This window comes from Geotrypetes seraphini, chromosome 15 (assembly GCF_902459505.1).
Source record: "Geotrypetes seraphini chromosome 15, aGeoSer1.1, whole genome shotgun sequence".
Lineage (NCBI taxonomy): Eukaryota > Metazoa > Chordata > Amphibia > Gymnophiona > Dermophiidae > Geotrypetes > Geotrypetes seraphini.
The window spans coordinates 20971339-20983346 of record NC_047098.1 but is presented as its reverse complement, the minus strand read 5'-3'; the positions used below and the strand labels follow the sequence as shown (position 1 = coordinate 20983346).

Below are 12008 nucleotides of genomic sequence, written 5' to 3'. Positions count from 1 at the left end.
CCAGCTACGCTATCTGCTTTTACCACAACCTCTGGCAACGCATTCCAGATCTTAACTATTCTCTGAGTGAAAAAAATGAAGTTATGAAGTATGTGTTATGACGAATGGGGAAGTCATTAAGGGGCGGGATAACCAACTAGAGGACGCTTTTATTGGGGGTGGGGGGTAAGGTAGGTCGGAGGGAGATTGGACGTTACTCATTGCGTGAGTTGTGTTATAGGTGCTGTCAGTCACAGGAGAGACTTTTATGTGATTGAATCTGTTTCTCAGTGGGAGCATTGAGGGGTTGGTTTTGTGTTGCTTGAATGGAAACATCTGATTTGAGACTATTATTTGTTTACTAGTCTTTAAGCCCATTACATTAACGGGTGCTAGAATAGATGTCTGTCTGTCTTTCTTTCTGTCTCTCTGCCTCCTTAGCCACTGTCTGTCTTTCTTTCTGTCTCTCTCCTTGGCCGCTTTCTGTCTGTCTGTCTTTCTTTTTGTCTCTTTCTCTCCTTGGCTGCTGTCTGTCTATCTTTTTTTCTTTGTCTCTCTCTCTTTGGCCGCTGTCTGTCTGTTTTTCTATCTTCTCTCTGGCCCCCTGTCTGTCTGTAATTCTTTCTGTCTGTGTCTCTCCCTGGCCGCTGTCTGTCTGTTTGTCTCTCTGGCCCCCTGTCTGTTTGTCATTCTTTCTGTCTGTGTCTCTCCCTTGCCCCTTGTATGTCTATCTGTCTGTCTTTCTTTCTTTCTCGCTCCTTGGCCACTGTCTGTCTGTTTGTCTCTCTGACCTCCTGTCTGTTTGTCATTCTTTCTGTCTGTGTCTCTCCCTGGCCCCTTGTTTGTCCGTCTGTCTTTCTGTCTGTCTCTCTCTCTGGCCCCCTGCCTATCTCTCTCTGGTCCCCCGAGCAAACCAAGATTGCTACCTGGCCCCAGCACACCCCTCCCCTCAAAGCAGCCCCTTTTCCTCTCCCCCTCCACTTCCCTGTGTAGCAGTAGCAGCAGGACGCCTCGCAGCACCTTGGACACCCTCCTGCTGTTGCTCTCACCGACGCATGCCGCCCACCACCTGTGCCACAAGCCGCTGTGCACCGCAAATGGAACACGGCACGGAAGCAGAAATCACGGCGGCAGGGATCACGCCATGTCAACTGTGCATGTGCGGGTAAGGCTTTTATTATAGAGGATTTATTGAATTAATTTGTTTTCTATCCCGTTTTCCCCAAAGAGCTCAGAATGGGTTACAGGTTAAACATACATAGCTCTGGAACTCCCTTCCGCTATATCTGCGCACAGAAAAATCTGTTAAATCACATTTGAAAGCCTATTATTTCAAGCTGGCGTTTGACCGTAGTTCTTAACACTTCAGTTTAATTCATCCTTTGCTTTCTTCTTCTCGTATTTGGTTTTTTTCCCCCTATCCTCTTGTTTTTACCTTATTTGTTCTTACCACTTGATATTGTAAACCTTTCCTGCCCTTGATTGTCATTTTGTGTCTAGTATTGTTAATTGTACAGTATACATTTCCCTGTTGTGTTTATTTTATTGTTGTTTTTTAAAATTATTTCCTTTTGATTTTTATCTATTGTTAAGCGCTTTGATTTGACTTTTTTTGTTAATAATGACAGTATATCAAATAAAATAACTAACTGTGTACAGTTAAAAGGTTACATTTTGTACTAGATTTGCCATAATTACGGTGACGGGACAAAAGCGCGCAAGACTTCAGCGCGCCGACAATTCGGCGCATGACACCAGTGAGCCGCCTAAAAAGTGACTTTTAAAGAGCTCCAACGGGGGGATATGGGGGAACCCCCCCACTTTACTTCAGACTGTTTGCGCTGCAGTTGGGGGGGTGGGGGGGGTGCAACCCCCCACATTATAGAGAAAACTTAACTTTTTCCTAAAAAATTGGGAAAAAGTTAAGTTTACTCTATAATGGAGGGTTCCAACCCCCCCAATCCTCCTCCAACAGCAGCGCGAAGAGTATGAAGTAAACTGGGGGGGGGGGTGTTCCTCACTCACACCCCGCGTCAGAGCTCGTTAAAAGTCACTTTTCAGGTGGCACGCTGGTGTCTTGCGCCAAATTGTCTGTGCTGCAATGTCGGCGCGCTGAAGTCTCGTGCGCAAATGCCTATGAACCATAATTACAGTACAAGTGTGCAAGACAAGTTTTCATCTTGACACATATAAAAATAGGCAATTAGTAGATTTATTGTCTGCAGTACCTTTGAGGATTAAAAATCATTGCCCAACACGGACATGTTTTTCCCTAAGCACAGGCTGCGTTGGGGGAGGTGGCATGTAGAATTGTCAGGATAAAAGAAAATATAAACACGCTACCATAACATAAACCATAGCACTACTTAAGTAAAATCATAAATGATTAAGAGGTCCTTTTTACTAAGCTGTGGTGACAAGTGGTCTTAGTCGGGCTACCAGATTTTTACTATTGTAAAGTCCGGACCGATGGCCCCGCCCCCTGGCCTACTCAGTTCTACCCAGCCTCGCCCCGTTCCCTCCAAGTCACACCCCATTCTGCCCCAGCCTCGCCCCCCCCCAGCCCTACCCCCTCAACCTGTTCTCGTGCTCAGAGCCGCATTGTGAGGGCATCTGCGCTTGCGCAGGTGTGACGCGATGATGTCACATGCATGCCCATGAGGTCACCGTGTTGCATCTGCGCGTGCGCAGATGCCCTCCGGACGCGGTCCTGAGCTGGAAGCTTATGAAAACCTGAACAAAGTGGCAGGGTTGGAAAAGCCGTCTGGATGCCTGGACATGTCCTCTAAAAAGAGGCCATCCTATGTCTTCTTCTCTTCTCTTTTCCAATTTAGTTACAGGCACATACACTTCAGTCACACTACCAGTAATTCACTACTACTTAGAGGCCCAGAGGGATGTCAGACTACCCTCCAAGCAACCTAGCTCGGGAGGGTTACTTCCTCATATTTCCCAAAAGGCACCTCTATTATCATAAGTCCTTAAATTATTTTTCACTTTTCATCTTAATTTTGCATTATTTATCTTCTATATATTAATACTTTTTGTTATAATTATCTTCTATTCTTTTCTGCCATTGTTAAAGATCCCCTCAGCCGCCAACGCGTTTCGATCTCTTTTTCAAGGCGAGTGGGGAAGCTAATTAGTTACATCTCACATATTCAGTTGTGGAGAGCCGACGGCTGGATATGTGAGATGTAACTAACTAATTAGCTTCCCCACTCGCCTTGAAATAGAGATCGAAACGCGTTGGCGGCTGAGGGGATCTTTAACAATGGCTGAAAGTTGAAAGTTAAGTACATTAAGCAGAAAAGAATAGAAGATAATTATAACAAAAAGTATTAATATATAGAAGATAGATAATGCAAAATTAAGATGAAAAGTGAAAAATAATTTAAGGACTTATGATAATAGAGGTGCCTTTTGGGAAATATGAGGAAGTAACCCTCCCGAGCTAGGTTGCTTGGAGGGTAGTCTGACATCCCTCTGGGCCACTAAGTAGTAGGGAATTACTGGTAGTGTGACTGAAGTGTATGTGCCTCTAAAAAGAGGGACATGTCCGGGTGAATCCGAACATCTGGCACCCTAGGTCTTGCGCAACCTCACATGGGGTTTTTCCCATGTGCTAAGCCTGTTTTTCTGCAGCCTTTACCTAATGTTTTGTATTAATAGCCATGTTACCATTACCTTGCAAAAATTATCTTTTCATTCACTTCAAAGACTTATATTTCAAAGTTCATTTTGCCTTACATATCAATATATATATATATATATATATATATATAGAGAGAGAGAGAGAGAGAGAGAGAGAAATCCAGTCCAATCTTTTTAAAACTGATTATAATGGCAACAGCCTGGCATAAGTATAGATGTAAGCACTTCCATTTTGAGAGCGGCCATTTTGAGAGGAGTCAACCCTATGAGTTCGGTACGGGGAAGTGTTTGGAGAAAACATCAATTTACATGATTACATTTTTTCCCCTGAAATAGACTTTTAAGGCAAAACAGAAGTGCTTTCTGTCGGGATGTGGCAATTTGAATGAAAATATGTTTGCTGCTGCAATTTGAGATAAGTTTTTCCAAGTTCTATTTTCACTGCTTTCACGTTACTACTAAGAAGTGCTTACATCTATACTTATGCCAAGCTGTTGCCATTATAATCAGGTTTAAACAGATTGGACTGGATTTCTCTGTATATATATATATATATATATATTTTGATACGTAAGGCAAAATGAACTTTGAAATATAAGTGTTTGAAGTGAATGAAAATATATTTATATATTTATGTATGGAGTTTTTTCAAACCAGTGATGATACAGGTGGCTTAGGGTACTTGTGTAGTCCCGGCTGCCTGTGTATGAGGTTTGTTTTTCTCCGTTTGTTATATCATTTTTTGTCTATTGTATCTTTTGATGTGAATGAATGAAGTCCTGCTGTTAAACTTAATCTACAGTACGTTTTTGGATAATTTTTTTGGATATTTACGACTGTACCCTTACATATACCATTAGCTTGCGACCATGTCAATAAAATTGCTTCGTGAGCACCTGCTGCCATCCACTCTGGGGTGGTAAGGATTCACACGTACCCTGTGCTAGCCAGTTAGGAGGAAATTTTAGGAATGGAGCCCAGCCGGCAGCTAAGTTAATTAACAAATGCCAAATTAGTATTAAATATGTCAAAAACAGGAGCATGCTGGATCTCAGGAGATAAGGCCCCACCTCAATTAGACTTCTCATTAGATCATTATTGTGTAAGGATGGTAAATAGCTTTAAGTATTTGGGAATTATAATTGATTGTCATTTGAATTTTGAAGAACAGGTCTCGTCCTTAGTTGCTAAAGGATTTGGGGCGTTAAGACAGCTTAGAGCTATTTGAGATTTTCTGGATGAGAAATCTTTACACACCTTAATTGTATTAGCTAAGTTGGATTACGACAATTTAGTATATGCAGAAATAACAGCCAGGCAATTAAAGCGCTTACAAACGGTACAAAATGATTCGCTTGTTAGGCCATGTGCATATTCGTGATCATGTGACTCCTTTGCATTTGAAATGCCACTGGTTACCAATGGAATTTAGGATCAAACTTAAGATTTCGATGTTGGCGCATCGTGCATTATTTGAGTTACAACTGCTATATCTTTCTAACTTACCCCCTCTTGTACGAACACTTAGAGCGGGTTTTAGAGCCGTCAGCGGCGGTAACTGCTCCGACGCGCATAGAAATTCTGGGAACCCTCACTTTGACACCTTTGGCTCGAAGTCAGATCCTCAATATGTAGCTATTGAATGGGTGGGGAGTGCCTGCAGCAGATGGAGATATTTAGGGATAGGGAGGGTTTTTGAATGGGAGGTTGGGCGGGTTTGGAAGGTGATTTTTAAAAGCTGTACTTGTTGAACCGTGTTTCTATGGAGGGATTATAAGCAGCCCCCGCTCCTTCCCCGCCACCCCTCCCGGCCGCATATGCGCCCTTTCCCTTCCCCCATACCTGTTTGGCTTCCCCAGTGTGAGCAGTATCTCCAACTTGCTGCCTGCGCCAGCATCAGTTCTTCCTCTGGCAATGCATTCCAGAGCTTCACTCAGAGGATAGTGAAGCTCTGGAATGCATTGCCAAAGGTTGTGGTAAGAGCGGATAGCGTAGCTGGTTTTATGAAAGGTTTGGACAAGTTCCTAGAGGAAAAGTCCATAGTCTGTTATTGAAAAAGACATGGGGGAAGCTACTGCTTGCCCTGGATCAGTAGCATAGAATGGTGCTACTCTTTGGGGTTCTGGAATCTTTTGTTACTCTTTGGGATTCTAGAATCTTGCTACTCTTTGGGGATTCTGCATGGAATGTTGCTATGCCTTGGGTTTTGGCCAGGTACTACAGACCTGGATTGGCCACCATGAGAACGGGCTACTGGGCTAGATAGACCATTGGTCTGACCCAGTATGGATGTTCTTATGCTCTTATGTGTGCCAAGTATAGGACAATCAAGCTATTGTAACATAATTTATGAGGTTAGCTCTGAGGCACTGTGGAATGAGGCATTATGACATCACAATCTCACCCCTGGAATGTTGCTCTCATTGGGGTTCCGGAATCTTTCTATTCTTTGAGATGCTGGAATGTTGCTACTCCTTGGGTTTTGGCCAGGTTCTAGTGACCTGGATTGGCCACCGTGAGAACGGGCTACTGGGCTTGATGGACCATTGGTCTGACCCAGTATGGCTATTCTTATGTTCTTACGTGAGCCAAGTAAGGACAATCAAGCCATTGTAACATCACTGATGAGGTTGGCTCTGAGGCACTGTGGAATGAGGCATTATGACATCACAATCTCAGCTCTGGAATGTTGCTCTCAATGGGGTTCCGGAATCTTGCTATTCTTTGAGATGCTGGAATGTTGCTACTCCTTGGGTTTTGGCCAGGTACTAGTGACCTGGATTGGCCACCGTGAGAATGGGCTACTGGTCTTGATGGACCATTGGTCTGACCCAGTAAGGCTATTCTTATGTTCTTATGTTCTCTGACATCACTTCCTATTTGTGGAACTGGAAGCAACATCCGAGAGGAGCACTGAGGCCCGGCTTGAGCAGCAGATTGGAGCTGCTGTTCGCGCCAGTGAAGAGGTAGAAGTACAATGAGTGGGGGGAAGTGAAGGCACGCACGTGGCAGGGAGGAGTGGGAAGGAGCTGGGGGGGAGGGGAGGAGGGTGCGGAGAGGAGGAGAGGTGTCGGTGCCTCCACCAAGACGGCGCCCGGGCCTGTCTGCCCCCGCCCCCCTTTACTACGCCACTGAGTACTGTTGTGTTCTTTGATCTGTTCAACAATAAAAAAGATTTAAACATAAATAAAAGAGCTGAAGAAAATTCTGATCTGGTGTGAGATCTCCACTCCTCAGCTTTCAAGGTGCACAATAAGATCCATCAGTTGCTTGTCATCACCTGGCACTTCCGTGGAAATTCTAAACTGGGCTGCACGCACTGTTCAGAAGTAGCAGCATCTGAAATTTACTCACGTAGTTCTGCTATAGGGTCGTGTCAGAGAGCCTAACTGGAGTTCAGTCTGTCAGTAATAATCCAGGCTGCATGAATAATGAATGCGAGCTCTGCTTGTTTAAACAAAAACACTTATTTTTCACTCCTAGGGGTATCACGAAATTGTCTCTTAATGATTATTTAATGGAAGTGAAACTGAGGTAATAATAATCATTTTAGGTACATGAGAGAAGGCAGTGGCCACTGAAACTGGCACTTATGTGATTTAACTTGTGCTTTACCTATTAAAACCCTAAATTATTTCCATTTGTTTATAGTGCTGTATTTTTTCTCTTTATTACATAGGTTGGGAGAAGGAAAGCAATGTTTTGTTTTTGAAATCAGCCTTTGGAAAGTACTCAAGATTCTGGGTCATCTTCCTAGATTGAACCGAATAAGGAACCGGTGTGAGGAGATCTTACTCCTTACCATCTAATGCCTTACTGCACTTCTTCAAAGGAGTAAATGGGCAGATAGATAAGGGTGACCCGGTCGATATCATCTATCTAGATTTTCAGAAGGCGTTCGACAAGGTTCCGTGTGAACGTCTACTGCGAAAAATTGCGAGCCATGGAATTGAGGGTGATATACTCACATGGATTAAAAATTGGTTGGCGGATAGGAAACAGAGAGTGGGGGGTGAATGGACTGGAAAAGTGTCACGAGTGGAGTGCCGCAGGGTTCGATGCTCGGGACTGTGCTCTTCAACATATTTATAAACGACCTAGAAATTGGCACGACGAGTGAGGGTGATTAAATTTGCAGACGATACAAAGTTATTCATAGTGAGGACACAGAAGGATTGCGATGACCTACAAAGCGATATAAATATGCTCGAGGAATGGGCCGTGAAATTGCAAATGAGGTTCAACGTGGATAAGTGCAAGGTGATGCATGTCGGTAACAAAAATCATATGCACGAATACAGGAGTACTTGGGAGTACTTGTAGACAAGTCACTGAAACCATCCGCGCAATGCACAGTGGCTCCCTGTGGAGGCCAGGGTTGCTTTAGAAAGTTCTTCATTGTATGGTGCCTAATTATTTGCTGGATCAATCTGTCTTTGCCATCTTCAGATGTTCATCTAGGACAGCGGTCTCAAATTCGCGGCCCATGGTCCGCATGTGGCCCTCCAGGTGCTATTTTCCGCCCCGCGGTCTGGACGTGATAATCAACTGCTTCATTGCTGCAGTTGATTGTTCCGGTCAAAGCTGCGGCCGGCGGCAGCTCCTCGTACCATCCACACCAGCATTTCTCTTCCCCCTTCCCTTCCTTGTGGAGCAACAGCATGTCTGGCCGGCTCCCTTGCTCAGTCGATCGTTCCATTCAAAGCCACGGGTGGCGGCTCCTCGCGCTATCCACTCCTGCATCTGAAACCTCTCTGATGTCACAACATCAGAGAGGCTTCTGACGCAGGCGCGGATCTCGCAAAGAGCCGCCACACGCGGCTTTGAACGGAACGATCGACTGAGCAAGAGAGCCGGCCAGACACGCTGCTGCTCCACAAGGAAGGGAATGGAAGGGGAGGGGAAAGAGGAATGCTTCTGCTGCATAGGAAAGGAGGACCCTAGGGAAATGCTGCTGCTGCTGCTGCTGCACAGGGAAAGGGAGAGGGAGGTAAGGGGGAAGAGAAATGCTGCTGCTGCTGCACAGGGAAAGGGAGGGGGAGGGAAAGGGGAAGAGAAATGCATCTGCTGCACAGGAAAGGGGGAAGGGAAATGCTGCTTCTGTTGCTGCTGCATCCAATTGGGGAAAGAGAGGGAAGGAAGGAGAAGGGAGAGGAGAGGAACAAGAGTTGCCAAGTTCATGGGAGGGAGGGAAGGAAAGGAGATACCAGACCATGGAGGGGGAGGGAGAGATGACAGGGTATGGGGGGGAGGGAAGGAGACAGATGCCAGACCAGGGGAAAGGAAGGAAGGAGGGAGGGAGAGATAGGAAGGAAAGAGATGTCAGACCATGGAAATAGGGATGGAAGAAGAGAGAGATAGAAGACATGGAAACATAGATTTTGAAAAGAAAGCAGAAAAACTGAATATTAAGTTAATGCCAAAGATGGATCAAGGCAGAAAGTGAAGACAGAGAGAAAAACAGTCAAAGGACAAGAAGGCCCTGGAAACATAGTTAAAAACACAGAAAAATAAAGTCACCAGCCAACAAAGGTAGGGAAAATGATTTTATTTTCAATATAGTGATTGAAATGTGTCACTTTTGAGGAAAAAAAGATATTAAACTTTAAAAGTGAGGGCTGCAGAAAAAATAGAGTACTTGGAGGGCCGCAGAAAAAATAGTTAATGTCTTATTAAAGAAATGACAATTTTGCATAAGGTAAAACTCTATAGTTTATATATATTTCCTTTTTATCTGTTAAAGGAAAGTTTTATAAACTATAAAGAGTTTTACCTCATGCAAAATTGTCATTTCTTTAATAAGACATTAACTATTTTTTTTGCGGCCCTTCAAGTACCTACAAATCCAAAATGTGGCCCCACAAAGGGTTTGAGTTTGAGACCACTGATCTAGGGCTACTTTGGTGTATGAAGGGTAGAACTTGAAAGCGATTTATAGAGCATCTGATGTCTTTCTAGCTTGGGACCTGATCTTATTCCTTTAATTCTTGGTGCTCCTTCTTACTTGCATTCTTTGAAAACTTATTTGTTTAACACATTTTTACTGGAATAGATTTATTTGTTTTCTTTCTGTGGTTCACTGATATTGTCAGTTATTTTTAATGTAAGCCACATTGAGCTGCAGTATATAAATAAAATTATAATTGTAATGGTAATTTATCGAATAAACATTGTTTGAGAATTGATATGGGTGCGTTTCTACAAAGTCAGGGCTGGCCCCACCACTGGGCAGACTAAGCATCTACCTAGGGCAGCACAATTCCTCACCTAGAGGGGGTAAGACGGGAAGAGAAGCTGCTGAACATCTTGGGGGTGGGGGGAAGAAATGTTGGATGTGATGGATGGAGGGAATTGAGGCTGCCCCTTGGTGGGAGGAGGAGATACATGGCTAAAGATTCACCTAGGTCCTAGAGCAGGGGTCTCCAAAGTCCCTCCTCGAGGGCCGAATCCAGTCGGGCTTTGGAGATTTCCCCAATGTATATGCATTGAAAGCAGTACATGCACATAGATCTCGTGCATATTCATTGGGGAAATCCCGAAAACCCAACTGGATTCGGCCCTCGAGGAGGGACTTTGGAGACCCCTGTCCTAGAGTGTCAAGATGCCCTAGGACTAGCTCTGATAATTACTTTCACTAAGGGCAATTTCCAAAAGTCATTTCTCTGGATAAATGGGTTATTTGAAAATTGTCCACACTCCCTGTAGGTAGTAATATGTTTTTTGGGGTTTTTAAAAAAAATAAAATTTGTACTCCATCTATCATGGTTTATCTTATTTTCATATAAGAATGGATGACCACGTTATTTTACTCTTTCCTATAATTTTATTGGCGTTCCTTGCTTTTTCTGCATTTGTTCGATTTGAGTCCACTTGCCCCTGAAGCAATATAGCAAATGCAAATTATGAATAAACATAAACCATAAAAATAGATGCTAATGGTTCTTTGATTTTATGTAGCCGTCAGGAGCTATTCTTTTCCTTTGACTACAGCTTCTCAATGCTCTCTCTCTCTCTCTCTCCACCGCCTCCCCCAGTTGTAGCTGCCAGTTAAATTGGCCCTATTGCGTCTGACCCTGGCCTGAATGTGCTTCTGACAATGGCCTTACCTGTTTTATTCAAAGGGTATCAAGTCACAGTGTAGGACAGGGGAAGGGGAATATTTTCATAATTCAGCTTTCTAGCGAGTTTAATGCTCAAAATGAAAAGAGCTGGGTTGACAGCACATAACATGAATCTCGCCAGACGTAGCCTGCAGCCATCCTAAGAGTTTTCCTCCAGAGGTACCAGCTCAGGGTCCTGAGAGAGGCCTTTCTTTCCCACACCAGTTTAGTTCTTGATTTCTATCCAGATGATGCTAACCAGGGCCATTGATGATGGTGTTTGTTTATTTCGATTTCTATCCTGTCCTCCCCGAAGAGCTCAGAATGGGTTACAGGCTAACATACTGTTTCTTGTGATGTTTTTTGGTGCCTATTAGGAGCCTTCAAGGACCAGAATAAATAGCTGTGATAGTTGAAAGCTCCAGGATTGGATTGATAGTTCATGACCCAATGCGATGATTTTTGGGTACAAGGATTTGGAATTGAGGCTGCAGGAGGCATACCCTTCATTAACTCTGGCAACTGAATGGAAACGTCAATTAATCCAAACAAGGAATCCCTGCTGTGAATGTTAATGGCACAGTAAGTTGCAATAAATGAACAGATGATGAATGCTTAGAAGACAAATTGCTTTCATTAATATATTGGCTGGTTTGATGCCCACGGTTTCCACTGGTATAGGCATTTTTCCTGTGAAGTGATGGAACTACAGCTGATGGCAGCTAGTAGATGCCAATAAATAAATAACCTCCTTGTCGGTGCGTCTGAAAATACAAGGGTCTGTTTGCCAGCAGCCTCATTGATTCCTGCTGCCTTCTCGATGGATCAACGGGACAGACAATGTATTTCCCACATAGGCTACATCTTCTCATCATTCAAGTTCTTAACCATTTTCATTATTTGGTAAATATCCCTGATGACCCCCCCAAGACATTAGGAATAAAGTTGAGTCAGCATGCTGTTCTGTAATGATTTTTTAAATATTCTCAAATGCTACAAAATATGAGTAGTTGGGAAAAAAAAAAAAAGAAAGAAACTGATCTCACTGAGCCTGGTTTACATAAAGGGCTCCTTTTACTAAGGTGCGTTAAGGCCTTAACACGGGGAATAGCGCGTGCTACATTACCGCGTGCGCTAGACCTTAATGCCAGCATTGAGCTGCCGTTATTCTAGAAGCGTAGCGTGCGGTAATTTTGTGCGTGCGCTAAAAACGCTAACGCACCTTAGTAAAAGGAGCTCAAAGCCTCATCAATGTTGTTTAAAGTATTAAGTCAA

The 12008-nt window shown here is 43.7% G+C and overlaps 1 long non-coding RNA gene across 1 annotated transcript in view; it reads left to right on the top strand.

Moving 5' to 3' along the window:
• Window positions 1–1035: 1035 nt before the first annotated feature.
• Window positions 1036–12008, top strand: part of LOC117349069 — a 48096-nt gene continuing 37123 nt past the window's right edge. Inside the window, exons 1-2 of the long non-coding RNA XR_004537108.1 lie at window positions 1036–1144; window positions 11111–11315. This is a non-coding gene — a long non-coding RNA (uncharacterized LOC117349069). The remainder of the gene's footprint in view (window positions 1145–11110; window positions 11316–12008) is intronic.